This window comes from Aotus nancymaae, unplaced genomic scaffold (genome assembly GCF_030222135.1).
Source record: "Aotus nancymaae isolate 86718 unplaced genomic scaffold, 86718_ANA_hifiasm-v0.15.2.pri h1tg000032l_0, whole genome shotgun sequence".
NCBI lineage: Eukaryota > Metazoa > Chordata > Mammalia > Primates > Aotidae > Aotus > Aotus nancymaae.
The window spans coordinates 5,436,738-5,450,506 of record NW_026988445.1 but is presented as its reverse complement, the minus strand read 5'-3'; the positions used below and the strand labels follow the sequence as shown (position 1 = coordinate 5,450,506).

Genomic DNA, 13,769 nt, shown 5'->3' with positions numbered 1-13,769 from the left:
ACAGGGGTCTTATTACATTGCCTAGGCTGGTCTCAAAATCCTGGGTTGAGGCGATCTTCCTGCCCTGGCCTCTCAAAGTGCTGGAATTACAGGCATGAGCTACCAGAAAACATAGGTTCGAATACATTTTTGTATGAATTTTTTTTTCCTGAGCTACCTTTAACTGTACACAGGGATTAGAAACATAAACTTGGCTAACTTTACCTGAGCTCTCCAGCATCTTTTTCGTATTCTTCAAAAAAACCAGTCTCACTCCAGGCTGAGTGTTCTTGCTCTCTCTCCTTCTCTCTCACATCCTGTGTCATACTTGCAAGCTTGGAGCTAGAGGGACCTCAGAGATTGGTTCAACTCTTCCTCATGCATTTAGGGAACTGAGGCCCAGAATGGTTAAATAATATGCCAGAGGTCACACAGGGAGCAGTAGCAGCAGCTCCAAGATTAGATCCCACATGTCCTGCCTGCAGGTCCTTGTTTGTTTTCCTATCTTTTTAAACAGAAATTTTAATTTCTTGACAGTCAAAAATTCAAAATGTAGCAGAGAAAGACTCATAAGAGCTATAAAGTCATAATAATTAAGTTTACAGTAGCTTTTCAAGTACTATATATATATATTTTTTTTTGAGACGGAATTTTGCTCTTGTTACCCAGGCTGGAGTGCAATGGCGTGATCTCAGCTCACCGCAACCTCCGCCTCCTGGGTTCAGGCAATTCTCCTGCCTCAGCCTCCTGAGTAGCTGGGATTACAGGCACACGCCACCATGTCCAGCTAATTTTTTGTATTTTTAGTAGAGACGGGGTTTCACCATTTTGACCAGGATGGTCTCGATCTCTTGACCTCGTGATCCACCCGCCTCGCCAAGTACTATAATTTTACACCTGCTCACCCTTCCCACTCCCCATATATGAAGTTCTACCTCATCATAAACTGCTTCCCTAAATTGTTTTCTAGGGACTGTCTAAAAAATGGAGAAATAAGCTTGCAATTGCTTCAGCTGAAAGGAGGAAAATTTTGCTACATAAAACTTTGAATTTCTGTCAAATTGAAAAGTGGCATTCTAGGTCTCCATAAGGCAATTTTATGTCAATTAATGCATCAGAAGATACTTAATGAGAGCCAGTGTTGTACTTAGCACTACGTTAGGTAAACCCGAAGAGAAAGCAGAAAAATGCATATTTGTTCAGAAAGGAATTGGGAGGTGAAGAGGGAGCTGAATACTTGGACACTGGAATCGCAGTATGAGTCAACAGAGTATATGAGATGGGCAGTGGGTGACCCGCCTGACTATGGCTCAGTGATGCCAGTAGTTGGAAATAAGGTTGAATAGGTAGGTAGGTAAGCAGATAGCTTGATGGTGAGAGCTCAGGGCACTTCAGTTTGAACCCCAGCTGTGTAACTGAGCAAATCATTCAACTTCTCTGTGCCTCAGTTTCCTTGATACAGAAATGGGGACAATAATACTTCCCTTTCCCTATTGTTGAGGAGGTTTAATTAGATTTACAAGTTCTAAGCACAAGTAAAGTTTAGGGCATTGCCTTCTATGCATTCCATCTACCTTAGTAAGCATTTTTATGCCCTTTGGTTTGGCTGGGAAGTGAAAGTGAACATGTTCCAACAATATTAACTATTATATTTTGGGTGAAGCCAGAAAATAAAGACCTGAAAGTAGTCTGTGGACCTTAAACTTGAATAAGCAACAGAGAGCTTTTCCTAAACAGAGTTGGATTTAGAGAATCTGAGCTTAGAAAGGGTCTATTCAAACCTCAGAGTTCTTGGGTACACTGCTTCTACTCTGCTAGTTGCTCAAACATTTCACCCCTGGGGAAAGAAACCACTTGGCTGCCTGAACTGGCATGTGGACTGGTGACAAACAGCGTGGAAGGCATTTGTCTGAAAAGAACAAAACAAAATTGGATTTCAGAGGATTAAAGTTAGTCAAATTGTTATGGTTCTTTCGCTTTGTGCTGAGTCTTCAAGGGTCCAATTCCAAGGTTAATAAGTAAAAAAGCGGGAGAACCAGGTTGGTAGATTGAATATTAACAAGTACCTCTTGGATAGTTACTGGAAAGTTACCAATAACGTCTATAGTGATCCCTCCTTGGGTTCTCAATAGGCCATTGCCCTCTTTAAAAACATCTTTGACTCTGGTAACATCCTAGCACCTGACAGGATGGCACTGATTCATTCTTCTGGCATGCCAAGGGGACAGATAAGCAAAGAGAGCCAGAGAAGCTGCATCCAGTCGTCAAGGTGGAGAGAGACTGGTCAAGTTTTGGGATCTGGCCATCAGTCAATAGTCCTCAGACCCTCTTAGTCTGCTTTCTCCAATTCAGATCATCTGGTCTTTGCATAATTACAATATCTTCCCTGTGGAATTTGCCAATGATTCCTGGACGGTGACTCTAAAGGGAAAAGATCTAGCAAGTTACTTGCTATTTTCATTAAACTTAGCCAACCTCTCAAATAGGTAAACTATTTTTAAACCTTCAAGCAGCTGCAGATTATCATGGATGAATTCAAAAGTTTTTCTCTCCATCAGCTGTGCTTTTCAGATTCAAAACTCTCCTCCGTGCTTAATTTTTTGCAACCTCGGCTTCTGCTGTCATCTTTTAGGAATTTGGAATTAGTAGGAAAGTGACTCCACCAATACGTGATGGTGACCAAGGTCAACCACAGGCTTGGGGAAAATAAAAGTTCCTAAACACATTCTGTTACTCCAAATGGGTAATTAATGATAAAGAAGGGCAAAGCATTTGCCAAACCTGGTGCTAGAATTTATTTATCAGAAATATGCCACATGTTAGGTAATATACTCAATTAAGAGAAGCTACATGAAACGTACCCAACAATGTACAAATAACGCAAAGTAAATATTAGAAAAAGAAGTGATCTGTGCTTTACCTGTCATGTGGCCACACCATCTTAAAATGCATTCTTACATTTGCAGAAATAAACATTATTATTCTGAGACCACTCGTGATTCTGAGCAGAATTATAAAAATGACAAATAGAGTGAATAATTAGCAATAACATCTTTATATTAAGACAAAGTTTTCGTGCTGTTGTAGAATAAGTTAAATAAAACCTAGTTATCCTTTCTGCCCTTCCGGACTCCCCTGGTGGGCCAGATGCCCGGAGCCCCCCAAATCTTAGGATGTGTCAGTTGAGTCCCTCAAGTAGGGGTCTGGGCTTCTTTCTGGGTCTCTTTCTCTCTACTTGCCTTTCGCTCTTTCTTCCCTGCCCCCTCCCGATTTTTAAAAGGCTTTAAAGAACATCCCTGGGAGACAAAAATAGCTCCAGTTGTGAGAGGCCTACACACCGGGAATGCAACTGAGAGATGCGAGTCAGCAAGTGCGAGCCGCGAACATGAGTGTCTGGCCCTGGGTGGATGCTTCTCGCTGTCTTGGTGCCGATTCTCTGCCTGGGCCCGGTGGGTAGAAGGGAAAATGGTTTTTTAGGGTTGGGAGGTGGGTTGGGTAGGCTTGGGATTCCTAGTCTAAGGAATGAAAACCCCAGCTTTCGGGCTGAGGGGCTCTTCCTTCCCCTCCCCCCACGTTTTTCAAATTTATTTTGCCCAGGCGGGGATTGGCGACGGTCAAAAGGGAGCAGTTGGCACTGAATGTCACCCTGAAGGTAAAATGAAAGACAAAAGATGAACGCATGCTTGCTTTCCGTTTGCAGCGGCTGCGGCGGCGGCAGGAGCAGCAGGATTTAAAGGGGAAAAAAAATCACACGCATATGCACACATATATACACACCCAGAGGCGTCAATTATGCAAACGCAATAATGCAATCAAATCATGACAGTGCCGGGAATTTTTTTTTTAGAAAAATATAGATATTTATTTTTAAAAAGAGGGAGAAACGCATGCAAACAGAATCGTGCACATACCACGTAACCACCCGAGGAGAACCTGGCAGCCTCTCTCTTCTTCTGCCAAGTTATCATTGAGAAAACAGACAGGCATCATGACGTCCTGGGTCACAGGGAGTGCGGACCGACGCTACCAAGAGAAAAGGGAGGCGCCTTGGCGCTCAGGCTAGCCGCGGGCGCCCCTCTGCCCCTCGCAGCCCGGCTCGGTGAGTGCACAGCCGCTCGGGACGCGGACCCCGGGTGCCAGGCCGGCCCCGCGCCCGCGGGGGCAGAGCTGGGGGCTGTGCCCTTGCCACCGGCGGGCCGGCCAGCACCCCCTCGCCTGCTGAGGTCGCGGGAGCCCAGTTAAAGGAGGCGTGTGTAAGATGTGCAATGTTCCTGCATGGGGGTTTCGTAGACTTTCATAGCCAAAGAAACCGGCTTCGGCTTCTTTAAAATCCCCGACGACTCACCTGATTAACCTGCTGCAGTTCTGACCCTGCCAAGGTAACTGGTCCAAATCCTTATCATCAACATCTGGAGACAGACATTTGCATCTGGGGCATTCTTTATTTGCAGTTCTGGTTGAAATCTAGATTGCTACCCCCTTCCCCCTTCACTTGCTTAGAGTGTCTCGGAAAAAAAAAAAAAAAAAAGCAACCCCTCCCTCAATAACACAACCATAAGTACTGCCCACCTCTTGTAGACTTGCTTTACCGTGACTGCAAAACTGTCAGCGTGTGTGCTGGAGACACAGATAAATTCTAATTGCAATTAGATTTGTTCTTTAAACACCCCTCCCATCCCCCTTCCTGGATAGAGACTTCAGTGCTTGGTAAAGTGGCGAAGAGTGAGGGCAGAGTTAGGGCGCTGGGACCGGAGGGGTTAGGGTGAGGGGATCTGGAGCAGGGGTCGTTGGGGAGAGGGTGGCGCCAGGAGTTGAGGACTGCTGTCATGGGCTGGAAAATCCTTCTGGTGATTGCTGCTGCTGTAGTCCTAGGTGTCTCCCTCCTGTCCTCTACGCTTCTTTCCCTCCCTTCTCTCTCCCCAACCCTTTCACCTTCCCGAGGGAGTCGCTGAAGTTGTACAGAGGTCACCCGGCCATCATTTAACTCTTTTAAACCATCTACCTCATTCTACCCCTCAAGTCTGTTAGTACCTCTGCAGGATAGACCCCCGCACGCCTTGTTTGGTGATGGGAGAGTCTCAGAGACAGAAAGACACAGAGGGCAAAGCTCCCCTCCTCCCCTTCTCTTCCCTTCCTGCAACCTCTTCCTAGCTGCACCCCCTCCCCCTTTCAGAATCTTAATGAGCAATTCTGGAAGAGTCCGGAAGGGCCTGGAGAAACCCCTGCCTGCCTCAGTGCTGTGGAATGATTATGTATGTGTTTATTTATTGTGCTTGCCTAGGTTATGTTGTGAATTGCCACATGGGTCTGCTTATAATAGGGAAGCACGTTTGCTGTGTTTGTGTTGTAGTACCAGAACCAGTGGCCATGCAATAAGACACAGACACACACAGAAAGCAAATGATTTCGCTAACATAAACCAGAGGGCAATGTTGAAAATAGCACCCTCTCTCTCTCTCAAAAAAAGAAAAAAAAGACAAGAAAAAAAGAAATTCTCAGCATGTGGGTTCAGAGAGGCTGTTAGGTCCATATACCTCCTACTACTTTCAAAACACTCCTGCTTAATACTTTAAGTCAAGATCAAGAGACCTGCGGATGTTGTGAAGTATGTTTCAGAGCAGCTGAATGACTTGGTCTAGTTTTGAAGAGAAACTCTCATTTGTTTCTCACGCTGCCCAAAGACCAAATAGGGGAGTGTGTTTGGAAAATGCCCAAATTCAGAAGCAGCAGGCGAGAGAAAAAGAGTCAGAAATGTCTTAGAGAAAAAGACAGGCAAAAAAATGGGATTGGGGAGTGGTTTCAGGGTTCTTCTTTTTTTTTTCCCCTCCTGTCCAGCAGATTTGATGTTATCAAAATGAGTTAACCAACCTGAGAAACAGTTCTGTCATTGTGGAAAAGAGAGGGAAATTCGAACATTTCTCAAATCAGATCTGAGGAATGTCTGACAGGAAGAAGAGACATGAAGACACTGATGGAGATGAAGTGACATTGATGGGGTTTCACCTCCTTCATATAGAAAAGGAATTAAGTATATAAGGAAGCAGGCCTAGATGATCTTTTAAGCGTACATTTGTCTGTTATGCATGGCTTTGTTATTTTTACCAAAGCAATTCTCATAACTCTTTAAACTCGCATTAAGTAAAATTAAACGTGTGTATATTGCGAATGGTATCATACAGCACATAAAACTGTCCATTGACTGGGGTGATGAATGTAGATAGAATATTGTTCCTTTTCTTTAATAAATCAAAATAGCATCGAAGTCCTCGTGCATGGTATATGCTGAAACCTGCTGGTCTTCTTTACTGGGAATTGCCTGGGGAGCCAAGGGAGTTTGTGATGGGTGTTGCTTTAACAAAATAGAGCAGATCGATCGATTAGGTTTCCGTGTGTGCTCCTCAATTTATTCTGTACAATTTTTCCAGAAATTAAAAGGTTACCAAGAGAGTACCATGTTCCCATCTCCGACTGAGCACCACTTATTACTGCAACAGTATTTCAATATTAAGTGATCTTCAAGATATTTCATCTTTCATTTTGAGTTCTGAATGTGAATCAGCATGAGAATGGCAGTGCAGCAACTTAAGGTATAACTAACGCCGCGGACAGCCGAAGGGCTACCGAGGAAAGTGTCGCTGAGAGGAATATCTGGGGCTGTTCTCAGTAACCTTGTTTACGGGGACATTTTGGTTGCAGCTTGAATTTTAGCAAGAGCCTGCCAGAGGTAACGGGCTTGTGTTTGAAATAGATCCTAAGTGTCTCTTTTTTCTTCGGCACAGACGTGCTATGCACCTTAGCTGAACAATCAAGACAAAACTTTTCTGATGTCCTATGACGTTTTCTAATGCAGACAAATCCTTGGATGAGTGTGTCATAGGAAAGGGGGTTATTTATGAAGTTCTCCTTTTGTTTACAGATGTGTCAATATAAGTAGCTTTAGTCTTTTTCTTTTCTTTTTTCTTTTTAATGTCTTAGGTGCTTGATTCTGTTAGATGCAAAACAAATCATACCCAACAAGGTTAAAGTACACCTTACAGATTGACCCTATGAAATTGGTTTCAATTAGACATCGAAGGTCTCATTATCCTAGTAAAGGAGATTTTTGATATAATATAGAAATTCTATATATTTGTTTCAAAATTGTTGGAAAAATGTGGGAATAGAAAGATTTTGAGGGAAATGCCAAAAGCCACATTAATGAAGAAAAACACTGTTGAGATACTTTTGAATAATAGATAGGATATGTAATGGTCAACCACAAGATAAAAATTTTACACAGTATTTTTATGGTTTTAAATTGGCTGCATTGTAAACTAAGCTTACTACTCTATTAAGTCATTATACTTTTCAATTATTTAACATTTCGGGCCAAGCTATCTTCTGTGGCCTTTTTCTGTACACATCAGAGATGATATGTTCAGTAGTAGTGGTTTGTTGTTATTGCAAGAACTTTGTGATGAAGCCAGCCTTAATTTAAACTTTTCAAGACAATATTATGAAGAATGCACAGAGGAAAAAGAATGTTATGGATATAATTTGAGCCCTATTAAATGGGGATAGCTACAGTATTGAAATATACCTAATACAATTTGAGTTATTCTCACTAAGAAACCTTGACAGTATCTGCCTTCTAGGTACTGTGCTTTTGGAAATACTATATATCCATTTAAATGCAGATCTTCACATTTCTCCAGGGAGTAGTTGACGAATCTTTCAATTGAACCACTGGTATGAAAAAACCAATGGAAAATTTTTCCATGAACAATAGAGTCTGTCGTTTTGAAGCAATGATTATCAAGTTTCATAATATTGTGATTTTTTAAAAATTCATTTAAAATATCTTTATAAAGTCAAAATAATGTACCAGGGCTTCTTGTGCAAAGGAAGAAGTTTTCTCTTGTCACTTTGTTGTCAGCTTGTTAAAGCTGTGAAATCATACGGCTTTTGCAATTCAGTTTTTAGGCTGGCACTGCCATCCCAGTAGAGTAAGTGGGCTTTAGGAATCAGAGCAAAGAATTATGAGTAAGTTATACGTGTTCTGCACCTCTCGTGCTAGCTGATGTGAGTGTGGTACTATAGGAGAGTTTAAAGATCTTTCTCAGCCAGGTGCGGTGGCTCACACCTGTAATCCCAGCACTTTGGGAGAGTGAGGCCGGCGGTCTACAAGGTCAGATTGAGACCATCCTGGCCAACATGGTGAAACCCCGTCTCTACTAAAAATACAAAAATTAGCTGGGTGTGGTGGCACGTGCCTGTAATCCCAGCTACAGGCACACGCAGGCTCATGCAGTAGAATTGCCTTTACCCCAGGAGGTGGAAGACGCAGCCTGGTGACAGGCTACTCCAGCCTGGTGACAGAGCGACATTCCCCTCCCCTCAAAAAAAATCTTTCTTAGGGACAATCTTTAGATAATTTTGAACCTAATTTATAATACAATTTTGTATGAGAATTGGTCGTGGTGGCCAAAAAGGAGAGCCAGAGCCCATGGGGACTTCTTTTAAGAGATGATTGCAGAAAGTAATACAGTCTTTTGAAATAGAAGGTCAATACACACAGCCTTATGGTTCAGAGAACTGGAAAAATTCTTGCAAGTCTTAAAGAAAAAATTCTTGGTAGTATATTCCTGATACAAATTACTGTGAAATTATCGCAACTCTTTATGTCTGTCACATAGAGAAGGAAGTTCTCTTTTTCTTGGAGATTAGATACCATTCCTTTACTCATCCTTGATTCACAGCCCATTGGGAAAGGCCACTCTCTCCTTAGCTTGCTCCTGCCACTGTACTGGGGATAAATCTCATCTCCCATTCCTGTTGGACGTGTATACCATATACAGATGCTTACTAGCATATTTATAATATTATGCTTGATAATACCTATAGTTGTGAAGAATAGTCATTTATAGTTTTAAATCAGGCCTTTATTTATATTTCTATTATAAAGGATACTTTGTTCATTTAAACAAGTTAATGATCATAGTTATCACACACACACAAAAGGTTGAATGTGTTTGGAACCCCTGTGGTAAAATGCAAGGCAGAGTATTTTATTTACTTATATGGCTGTTTCTGATGGTGTATCTGCTAAAATAAATAACCTGGATATTTAAAAGGATGGTAACAAATGAATTTGCTCATTTTACTTTCCCTATACAAGCAGATTATTTTTTAACTTGGAAAATAGGCATACCTGACAGTGATTGTTCACTAGTGTGAAGATTTAAATTCAGGTTGCCAACATTATGTGAAGTATAGCAAAACTTTTACATTCCTATTCTGATAGATACTAATGGGATAGGATAAACAGTGTTTCCAGATATCTGTGTTGTGGCGTGGCCCATTTAAATTTGGTCTCATTCTAAGATATATTAGGTTAATAAGTCTGATTTTATGACTAATATAATTTATGTTCACAAATACCTATTTTTATTAACACAGTTATAGGTTGTAAGCAAATTTCCATATATGTTAAATACTAACAAGAATAACTAACATTTGTATAGTGAGTTACAGCTTATAACCATACATTATCTACAAGCTGTTCTCTAGAAGAATATTTATTGCACTTTCTTCCTTAAGAGGCAATCAGTTTTACATTGTAAACATTATTTGAAAATAGATCCTTTTGTCAGAGTTCCCTCCCTTCCTTCCTCTTTCTTTCCTGTTTCTTGCTTTTTAAAAATCCATTCTTCCTTTTTTCTTCTTTCCTCCTTTAATGGGGAAAAAAACCTAATGACTGTTTTTGGTGGAGCATGTATAATTGCTTATCATACATTTCTATGAAAGAAGTAGACGTGGCAAGCAATCCCACATGATTTTTGGAATGTATCTTCTGCTCACCAGTGTTCTTGAGGAAAATGTAAGGTTGCAGAAATCATTTCATGCCCTGTATGTTTTCAAACATAAATCAGGAAAATTGTTAGCGAGTTATAGCTTTTCTTAGAGACTGTAGCTATAGTGCTATAGTAAACACGGGCTATATATTTTTCCAAGTTATTATGTGTGGAGAGAAATCTGAAGTTGGCTATTTAGATGAACAGTTTAATTCAGTTATTAGAAATTCATTTTCTATTTAGTATGAACATTTATTTTCCTAAGGTTGCAGAATTGGGATATAATACCTGATAATCCTTTGGCCCAATCACCTTCAAAGTCAGAACTGTGTTCTTTGTAGCTAATGTGCATACTAGCAGATGTCAGTTCTCAGCTAAAGGTCACTCAAAATAGTGCTAAGCTGGGTTTGTAGTATGAGCTAGTTACCCGTTTCATCAGTGGGCAGTAGTGAACCTTTGTTTCTTCATTTCTAAAATGTAGGGGTTTGACTCAATGGTCTCCAACTTACCTCCCCCATGTGTTTCTGAGTTTAGTGAATGAGTGATAATGAATCTATCAATTAATCATATGACTATTATTTCCATTCTATAAACTGATTATTTTCTTAAGTGTGGTCTTATGCCATGACTAGAAATATTAGTATATAGAGTAGTAAATGAGCTCAGTATCTGTGGTTTGGAATGAAAGCCTCATGAAATTTAGTCTGGTTTGCCTTAAAATTATTTCATTGTAAATTAATTATTAGATACTTAAAACACCTTTTTTTTTTGGTCCTACAGAAAATAGTCTTAAATGCTGATTACTTTCCTAGACTAGACCATAAAAGCCAATCGTTACTTACAGGAGTGAATCAGTGATGAATATTATGATACAAGTGATAAACATAATACAAAGGCAGTAAAACGGAATGATAGTTTATCATTTATCTAGACTTGGGATGATTGATGTTTAAAGAGAATGGACATATAACAGGAAGTTTAAAAGAGACGGAAACAATTGCAGAGTATCTGAAAGGGATTCTTAGAAACTTTCAGGACTTTTTGAGACTGGTTGCAAAGTATATGGTTTTTCTTTGCCTGATATACTGAAATATTAGCAGTACTTCTAAGTTTATCACTTGTGATAAGATGTGGCTTTTGACACCTAAATTCATTGAACAGTGGGAGTGAGGAAAAATAGAGATAGAAAAAAGCTATTCTCTGAAGTAGTTGGCCAAGATGTGAGAGAAGAAAAAATGGAAGCAACTGGATATAGAAGAGGGTGAGGTGTGTGGTGGGGGCAGATGGGTATGTGGGGGTGTGAATAAGGACAGGGAATAGCTTTGTCTGTATTTATCTGAGCTGCAGGATGTGATGCCAAAAGGAAAAAGAGGTAAACTAGTGTGTGCACATATCCCCTGGAGGGAAAGGACAGTGTGTTATGAGAAAAGACTTTGGAATTAGAGCTCTCATTTCAAAATCTCTACTGGATCACTTATTGCCTACCTGAGTTTGAGAAATTATTTAATTCTTTGAACCTTTATAATTATAAAACTGTGAATAATAAAAGTGTCCGCTTCTCAAGATGGATGTAAGAGTTGAGTCAGACATTTGGGTATAAAAGTGCTTATAAACTGTAAAGTTACTTGATTTTAGGTGGTGAAGAAGAGTCATTGGGTCCACCAGTTTTCTGTGCTGACAAGATCTGGCCATGCTGACGTGAATTTGTTGAGCTCCAGAGTGGTCTTTGGTTGGTACATTTCTTGTCCACTGTGGAACAAGCATTGTGGTTGGTGCTTTACATATTACTTCAGGGAGGAAGCAGGAAGTAGTTGCAGGGCAGCAGGACATCGAAGATGGTAGCAAGCCTAATAATTCTAATGTATGCAGTGCCAGTACTTGAGCATATTTACTTTCCCCTACATATGGCCACAGATTGTCTAAACAAACAAGGGACTGACTTTGGAAACAAAAACAATATATTCGGTTATTGTGTTCTTTATCTCAAATATTGCCTGTCATTTGCGCTTTTGCCATGACATTACTATTAATCTAAATTTCCTGGACTTTTGTTAAGGCTGAAGAAATCATTGTTTGGCAGTAAAGACTTATAAACAGTATTACAAATTCTATTTTTAAAGATGTCCAGGGTATAATATTAGAACTAATGCACATAATAAGTGCTGGGTGCAGTGGCTCACACCTGTAATCCCAGCTACTTGGGAGGCTGAGGCTTGATGATCGTTTGAGGCCTGGAGTTGGATCTGCCTGGGGAATGCAGCAAGGCCCCAACTCCAAAAAATACCAATCAAACAAACAAAAAGCACTGTAATGCATTAGTTGAAATCTAAGTTCTAGATACTATACAGATCCCTTTTAATAATATTTTTATGTATGATTCGCTGATAAATGTCTAATTAATTCTTTCATCAGAAATGGGCTATATTTTAATGCATAAAATGAAGCAGTTGATCAACAATTATTTAAGAAATTCGAGCTGTTTGTACAAATATGTATGTATAAAAATCAGACTCTACCTGAGATTGCTGTATTTACAAGATAATGATCAACAGAACTCTTCAGTGTGTGAACTGTTAAACCTAGAAACTGGAGTGGACCCAGAAATCAAGAGATGTCTTGGGGTCAGGCTTGAATTAAAAAGTAAATATTTAATCACTCTTACCGGAATTCATTAGGGCTTCAATGTACAGGATATGTGCTAAACAAACGAAGAAAACAATCTTTAGAGAGTTTAATTATGAGTCAGTGTTAAGAACTTTGACACGCATATAATTATTTGGAAGTAATGACATAGACAGCATGAGCACTCGAAGGCCACATATAACCTCCAAACCATCCTTTATTGAAGGGTTCCAGATTTCTGTGAGGGTGATTTTGGGTAGTAAAATTGACCCAACTTGAGTTTTTTTCCAATTTAGAAAAATTTATTGAACAGATAATATCTTTAGCATCATACTAGGTCTCTTTGAGAATACAAAGTAATTTTAAGATACATTGCTTCTCTTTAAGGGACTTATGCTACCTGCAGGGAAGTGCATTATATATCTATGTGACACTGCGAAAATAACAAGTATAATATCAAATAATGCAAAATACGAGTCCTATGTGGTCAATTCATATATATACCTTAAAGAGTACTTGACAGAATCAGAGAGCTTGGATTGATGTTTAGGCTGCAATTTACTAGCTGTGTGACCCTCACCTCTTCAAGCCAAAATTTTCCCATTTGTAAAGTGGGAGTAGCTTCATCTGTCTCCTAGGACTGTTGGAAGGATCAAATGAGACAGAGCACTTAAAGTGTGTTAATGCCTTATGACAGGGACTGCACAAATTCTGGGAGGGAAGGAGGAAATACGTAACACTTGTGGAACTGCACTTGAGGGTAGAGACCGTGACTTTGTGTCCCCAGCATCTGGCACTGTGCCTAGCTCTGAGGGGAGGCTCAGTAAATGTTTGTAAACGCATGCATGCCAGGCACCGTGGTAAGCCCTTGACACGTGTTATTCTTTAAAACTTCACAAAAAATTTTGTATAGTAGATATATTGTCTCCATTTCACAGATGAGGAAACAGAAGTTCAGAGATTTTTAAGCAAACTCCAACCTCATGTAGGTAGAATGTGGTAGAGATAGGAAGTTAAATCTACTTGGCACAAGAGCCCAGACTCTATTCATTACATGATGTGGATTCTCAGATGTAAGGGAATTGTCATTATTCCTGAACAATATGTGGTCAAAATGAAAAGCAAAGACCTTGGATAATTCACCAGATGCCCAGGCAGCTCCTGGGCCAGCTTTCAGATAAGTAGGGGAACATTCTCCTGAGCTGCCTGACACATTTTACGTGGCCTTTTGTTAAACTGTCAGTTCTGATTTCTACCCTTTGAAGTAAAAAGCACAATAGTGAAAAGTACCATATAATATACCATAACCTGCACTTGTCATAGGGACAGAATAGA

At 40.1% G+C, this 13,769-nt stretch overlaps 1 protein-coding gene across 5 annotated transcripts in view; it reads left to right on the top strand.

Annotated features, from left to right (window-relative positions):
• ESRRG (estrogen related receptor gamma) overlaps positions 1–13,769 on the top strand; it is a 643,587-nt gene that overhangs the window by 42,156 nt on the left and 587,662 nt on the right. For 4 of the 5 annotated variants that reach the window (XM_064383507.1, XM_012459665.3, XM_012459661.3 and 1 more), the window contains exon 1: positions 4,241–4,358. The exons of the other annotated variant lie outside the window; for it this stretch is intronic. The gene's annotated coding sequence lies outside the window, so the exon portion shown is untranslated. Of the gene's footprint in view, positions 1–4,240; positions 4,359–13,769 lie in introns of those variants that run through there. 5 annotated transcript variants of the gene reach the window in all.